The sequence below is a fragment of the Heptranchias perlo genome, chromosome 39, assembly GCF_035084215.1.
Source record: "Heptranchias perlo isolate sHepPer1 chromosome 39, sHepPer1.hap1, whole genome shotgun sequence".
NCBI classification, from domain to species: Eukaryota; Metazoa; Chordata; class Chondrichthyes; order Hexanchiformes; family Hexanchidae; genus Heptranchias; species Heptranchias perlo.
In genome coordinates, this window is record NC_090363.1 from 13,378,647 (window position 1) to 13,384,646 (window position 6,000).

At 62.4% G+C, this 6,000-nt stretch overlaps 1 protein-coding gene across 8 annotated transcripts in view; it reads left to right on the top strand.

Annotated features, from left to right (window-relative positions):
* LOC137305259 (retinoic acid receptor RXR-beta-A-like) overlaps positions 1-6,000 on the top strand; it is a 58,339-nt gene that overhangs the window by 37,073 nt on the left and 15,266 nt on the right. The gene's annotated exons all lie outside the window — the stretch shown is intronic.

Sequence of the window (6,000 nt, forward strand, 5' to 3'; positions counted from 1 at the left end):
TCCTTATACTAATTTGACTTTTTAAGGGGAAAAAAAACATGAGTTGAATTTTGAAAGCAATCAAAGCATCTCCGAGGGATACAGGAGGGACAAGAGAGGAGCGACCTCCCACCATGCACCCTGGGGTGGACGGGGGGTGGTGGGTGCTATTGAGGACTGAGTGGATGGAGGGTTAAGGGTGAGTAGAGTCACAGGAGAGGAGAGGGGCTGAGTGGGTAGATCAAAGGGAAGAGGTAGGAATAGCGACGAGAGTGATGGATAGTAGAATGGGGAAGGGGTATGGGGCCTGATGGGAGTGGGGGCAAGCACGGGTGGTGGTTGGACGAAGGCCCTGCGCTACATGTCCCTCGCTACCTCTCCTGGAAGATGTCGTCTGTGGCCCCTTGGTAGCTCTTTTCCCGGCCGCACCACTCACCGTCTCCCATCTGAAAGGAAAGAAGAAAAACGGAAAAGGCCAGAGGGAAGCAATAAATAGAGTTAAGGAAAAATAAGAGAGACAGAAGCAGAGGAGGACGGAGAGCGAAACAGCAACGCAAAGACAATAGGGGCAAGTAAGAGGGAGGCCTTGTTCTCTTATTGCTTGCCGCATTATGGGATATCACTACTAATGTATGGAAGTCATTAAATTGGTGTACCCCAAGTACATGGGGATCAATGGGCAATGCCTGTTGTTCTCACCTCCTCCAGAGGAGATGCTCTCGCCCCAATTTAAGCTTACTCCAGAGGTGTTACTGTAACCCCCCACCTCAGCCCGTTACTTAAATGCAGCTGAAAGACATACCAGTCCTGCTGACCAGCTGTAATCAAGGCTATTATGTACCAGTCGATCTTCCAGAGCTTTGCCCCGGGGGAAAGCCAGTTTCCCTCGGAATGTCCGAGTGGCTCTGTGGTTGTTGGTTCGGGGATCAGCAGCTCCAACCAGTGGCAGATGTGTGCAGATGTGACTGTGTGTCACAAAAATCATGATGTCCAAATAAGGAGCGTGAAATAGTTGGAGCAAAGTTGATGTTACAGATGCATACTGTTCGGGGTTGTGGCGCACAGAGGGCGGGAGGGGTTTGCGATGCACATGGATGGTGTGGGAAATGGTGGGTGTAGAGGGTGGGTGCGTGAAATGCTGTGGGCCGCTTCCCTTGAGTGTAGTGTTTACTCCAATGCCGATGGGTTGCAGCATGCGGAACCTCTGTTGTCCAAACGTGAGCAAGATTGAAAAGGATATGAGGAAGAGCAGCTCCGTGAAGAAGCAGAATGAGTGGACGCAAAGTTTGGGCATCAAAAGCTTAGAGATTGTAGTGCGGGGAGGGGTGTGTGGATGAGGGAGAGAAGGCTGGGGGGGGGTGGCGAGGAGGGAGAGAAGGCTGGGGGGGGGTGGCGAGGAGGGAGAGAAGGCTGGGGGGGGGGGGCGAGGAGGGAGAGAAGGCTGGGGGGGGGGCGAGGAGGGAGAGAAGGCTGGGGGGGGGGCGAGGAGGGAGAGAAGGCTGGGGGGAGGTGGCGAGGAGGGAGAGAAGGCTGGGGGTGGGTGGCGAGGAGGGAGAGAAGGTTGGGGGGGGGGCGAGGAGGGAGAGAAGGTTGGGGGGGGGGGGCGAGGAGGGAGAGAAGGTTGGGGGGGGGGGGCGAGGAGGGAGAGAAGGTTGGGGGGAGGTGGCGAGGAGGGAGAGAAGGTTGGGGGGGGGGGGCGAGGAGGGAGAGAAGGCTGGTGGGGGGTGGCGAGGAGGGAGAGATGGCTGGGGTGGGGTGGCGAGGAGGGAGAGAAGGCTGGGGGGGGGGGGCGAGGAGGGAGAGAAGGCTGGGGGGGGGGGGCGAGGAGGGAGAGGAGGCTGGGGGGGGGGGGTGCGAGGAGGGAGAGAAGGCTGGGGGGGGGGGGGGCGAGGAGGGAGAGAAGGCTGGGGGGGGGTGGCGAGGAGGGGGAGAAGGTTGGGGGGGGGGGGCGAGGAGGGAGAGAAGGCTGGGGGGGGGGGGGGGGGGCGAGGAGGGAGAGAAGGTTGGGGCGGGGGGGCGATGAGGGAGAGAAGGCTGGGGGGGGGGGGGCGAGGAGGGAGAGAAGGCTGGGGGGGGGGGGCGAGGAGGGACGAGAAGGCTGGGGGGGGGTGGCGAGGAGGGAGAGAAGGCTGGGGGGGGGGGGCGAGGAGGGAGAGAAGGCTGGGGGGGGGGTGGCGAGGAGGGAGAGAAGGCTGGGGGGGGGGTGGCGAGGAGGGAGAGAAGGCTGGGGGGGGGGGGGGCGAGGAGGGAGAGAAGGCTGGGGGGGGGGTGGCGAGGAGGGAGAGAAGGTTGGGGCGGGGGGCGATGAGGGAGAGAAGGCTGGGGGGGGGGGCGAGGAGGGAGAGAAGGCTGGGGGGGGGGGCGAGGAGGGAGAGAAGGCTGGGGGGGGGGGCGAGGAGGGAGAGAAGGCTGGGGGGGGGGGGCGAGGAGGGAGAGAAGGCTGGGGGGGGGGTGGCGAGGAGGGAGAGAAGGCTGGGGGTGGGGGGGGGGCGAGGAGGGAGAGAAGGCTGGGGGGGGGGGGGTGGCGAGGAGAGGAGAGAAGGTTGGGGGGGGGTGGCGAGGAGGGAGAGAAGGTTGGGGGGGGGCGAGGAGGGAGAGAAGGCTGGGGGGGGGGGCGAGAGAAGGCTGGGGGGGGAGGGAGAGAAGGCTGGGGGGGGGGGCGAGGAGGGAGAGAAGGCTGGGGGGGGGGCAGGAGGGAGAGAGAAGGCTGGGGGGGGGGGGCGAGAGGAGAGAAGGCGGGGGGGGGAAGGGGAGAGAAGGCGGGGGGAGAGAGGAGGGGAGAGGCTGGGGGGGGGGCGAGGAGGGAGAGAAGGCTGGGGGGGGAGAGGGAGAGAAGGCTGGGGGGGGGAGAGGGGGAGAAGGCTGGGGGGAGGAGGAGGGAGAGAAGGCTGGGGGGGGGGGGCGAGAGGAGGGGGAGAAGGCTGGGGGGAGGAGGAGGGGGAGAAGGGCTGGGGGGAGGAGGAGGGAGAGAAGGCTGGGGGGAGGAGGAGGGAGAGAAGGCTGGGGGGAGGAGGAGGGAGAGAAGGCTGGGGGGAGGAGGAGGGAGAGAAGGCTGGGGGGGGGAGAGAAGGCGGGAGCGGGGGGAGAGAGGAGGGGAGAGAGGCTGGGGGGAGAGGAGGGAGGGAGTGAGAGGCTGGGGGGGGGGTGCGAGGAGGGGGAGAAGGCTGGGGGGAGAGAGGAGGGGGAGAAGGCTGGGGGGGGGAGGGAGAGAAGGCTGGGGGGGGGGCGAGGAGGGAGAGAAGGCTGGGGGGGGGGCGAGGAGGGAGAGAAGGCTGGGGGGGGTGGGGCGAGGAGGGAGAGAAGGCTGGGGGGGGGTGGCGAGGAGGGAGAGAAGGTTGGGGGGGGGGTGGCGAGGAGGAGAGAAGGTTGGGGGGGGGCGAGGAGGGAGAGAAGGTTGGGGGGGGGGCGAGGAGGGAGAGAAGGCTGGGGGGGGGGGGCGAGGAGGGAGAGAAGGCTGGGGGGGGGAGGGAGAGAAGGCTGGGGGGGGGGGGCGAGGAGGGAGAGAGTGCTGGGGGGGGGGCAAGGAGGGAGAGAAGGCTGGTGGGGGGGGGCGGAGGAGGGAGAGAAGGCTGGGGGGGGAGAGGGAGAGAAGGCTGGGGGGGGGGAGAGGGGGAGAAGGCTGGGGGGAGGAGGAGGGAGAGAAGGCTGGGGGGGGGGGGGCGAGGAGGGGAGAAGGCTGGGGGGAGGAGGAGGGGAGAAGGCTGGGGGGAGGAGGAGGGAGAGAAGGCTGGGGGGAGGAGGAGGGAGAAGAGAGGATGGGGGAGGAGAGGAGGGAGAGAAGGCTGGGGGGGGAGGGAGAGGGGGAGAAGGCGGGGGGAGAGAGGAGGGGGAGAAGGCTGGGGGGAGGAGGAGGGGAGAGAAGGCTGGGGGGGGGTGCGAGGAGGGGGAGAGAAGGCTGGGGGGAGAGAGGAGGGGGAGAAGGCTGGGGGAGAGGAGGAGGGAGAGAAGGCTGCGGGGGGGGGGGCGAGGAGGGAGAGGAGAGAACTGCAGTACTTCTCCCCCTCCCCCGAGAGCGGATCTGCTGTTTCTGCTGATGTCTGCCTGAGATCAGTGCATTGATGGAGCTCAGCTCACGTGACTGGGAGCAGGGGTGGGGGGATCGGTTCAGAGGCCGAGCGGATATTCCCAGGCAGAGCTGCACAGCGTGCAGGGTGGAAGTTGTAAACCAGCCGTATTTGGTTTGCGGTCCACGGGGCTCGATGCCCCCAGGTCCACGCAGTCGCGTCCTTAACCTCAAGGCTGCACACGTTCACAGCCCTCGAGGTTCAATGTAGAGGGTGTCAAACAACAATATAAGGCTAGCCCATTTGGTTCAGTGTCCATGCCTTCCTGACACACCAAGGTGATTGCCTCTTCTAGCGCTCTCTGTAACAGTGCCTCACAGCAGGTCCTGAGTGCACTGGGGGGGGGCTGGTGGGCGGGGGAGGCTTATCAGTTGAGAACAGCTCCGTATGGAGTCAGCACAGGAGGCCTCTTGCACATTCCCGATTTTAATCGCCTCCGCCATTGGCGGCTGGGCCTTCAGCTGCCCAGGTGCTAAACTCTGGAATCTCCCCCCCCCCGCTAAACCCCTCCACCTCTTTCTGCAACGCTCCGTTAAAACCTACCCTCTTTGGCCAAGCTTTTGGTCACCCCGTCCTGATATCTCCTTATGTGTCTCGGTGTCACATTTTCTTTGATAATCGCTCCTGTGAAGCCCCTTCGGGGGATGTTTCACTGCGTTAAAGGCACGATATAAATGCAAGTCGGTGTTGCTTGCTCCGGGTAAGATTGCTTTACGACTGGACCACGCAGCTCGCGTGCTCCGTCCGCCCCTGCTACGATTCGGGTTCAGGGCCACTTGTGGGTCTCGGGGGCCGACGGCAGGTAGCGATCGTCCCGATTGCGGGACGCGTGACTCTCGGAGGCTGTGGGACCGCTGCCTCCTGGCGAGAGAGGGAGAGAGAGAGAGAGAGAGAGAGAGAAAAACAGGGTTGACGTTTCAGGTCGACTGACCTTTCGTCAGAACTGGAAGAAGTTAAGAGATTGAACAGTTTTTTTTTTTAAGCGAGGACAGCGCCAGGGGGGGCGATTGCGGGCGGGGAGGAAGGAACAAAAGGGGAAAGGTCTGTGTTTGGGTAGAGTGATTAAATCACGAAAGGAATGATGGCGCGAGGTGGTAATAGGACAAGTAAACCAAAAGATAGGTCCAGAGGAGGTGGTAAACGGCAGCAGCAGAGGAAAGCAGGGAAACTCGCAGAGAGGAGCAGTCTCCCTTGGCCCTGGGGAATGTGGTGAAGGAAGGTGGGTAGATCCCAGACTAGGCAAAACCTCTTCACGCTGCCCTGAAACTGTAGTCAGCCACACTTCGGAAAGTGGGGAGCCCAGTACTGTAACTCTTTCCACTCCGGAATCGGGACGATCGCTACCTGCCGTCGGCCCCGAGACCCGCAAGTGGCCCTGAACCCGAATCGTACAGGGCGGCGGACGGAGCACGCGAGCTGCGTGGTCCAGTTGTAAAGCAATCTACCCGGAGCAGCAACACCGACTTGCATTTATATACCGTGCCTTTAACGCAGTAAAACATCCCCCGAAGGGGCTTCACAGCAGCGATTATCAAACAAATTGTGACACCAGGACACGTAAGGAGATATTAGGACAGGATTACTCCTGATTTCCAGCGTCTGCAGAGCGTCAGGCGCTGAGATTCCTCGAACGGTTCGTTGATACTGCAGTGTCGTTTCAAAGTGCAGGATTGCGGGAGGGAAGAGCTGTTCCTCTCTCCCGCCTATCCCGGTACAAGCGGACCCATTAAAACAACAATGCAATCTCAATCACTCATCAAAGGAATGGAAAATGAGAGTGTTCTGGATAACCTTCAATCAAAAGATTAATGGTAGAGCGCAGGTAACGTGACCTCCAGCAGGGTTGAGTGCGTTGCTGCCTCTGTCCGTCCTCAAATAAGAACAGAAAATGCTGGAGACACACAGCAAGTCAGGCCGCATCTGTGGAGAAAGAAACAGCGTTAACGTTCCAGTTTTA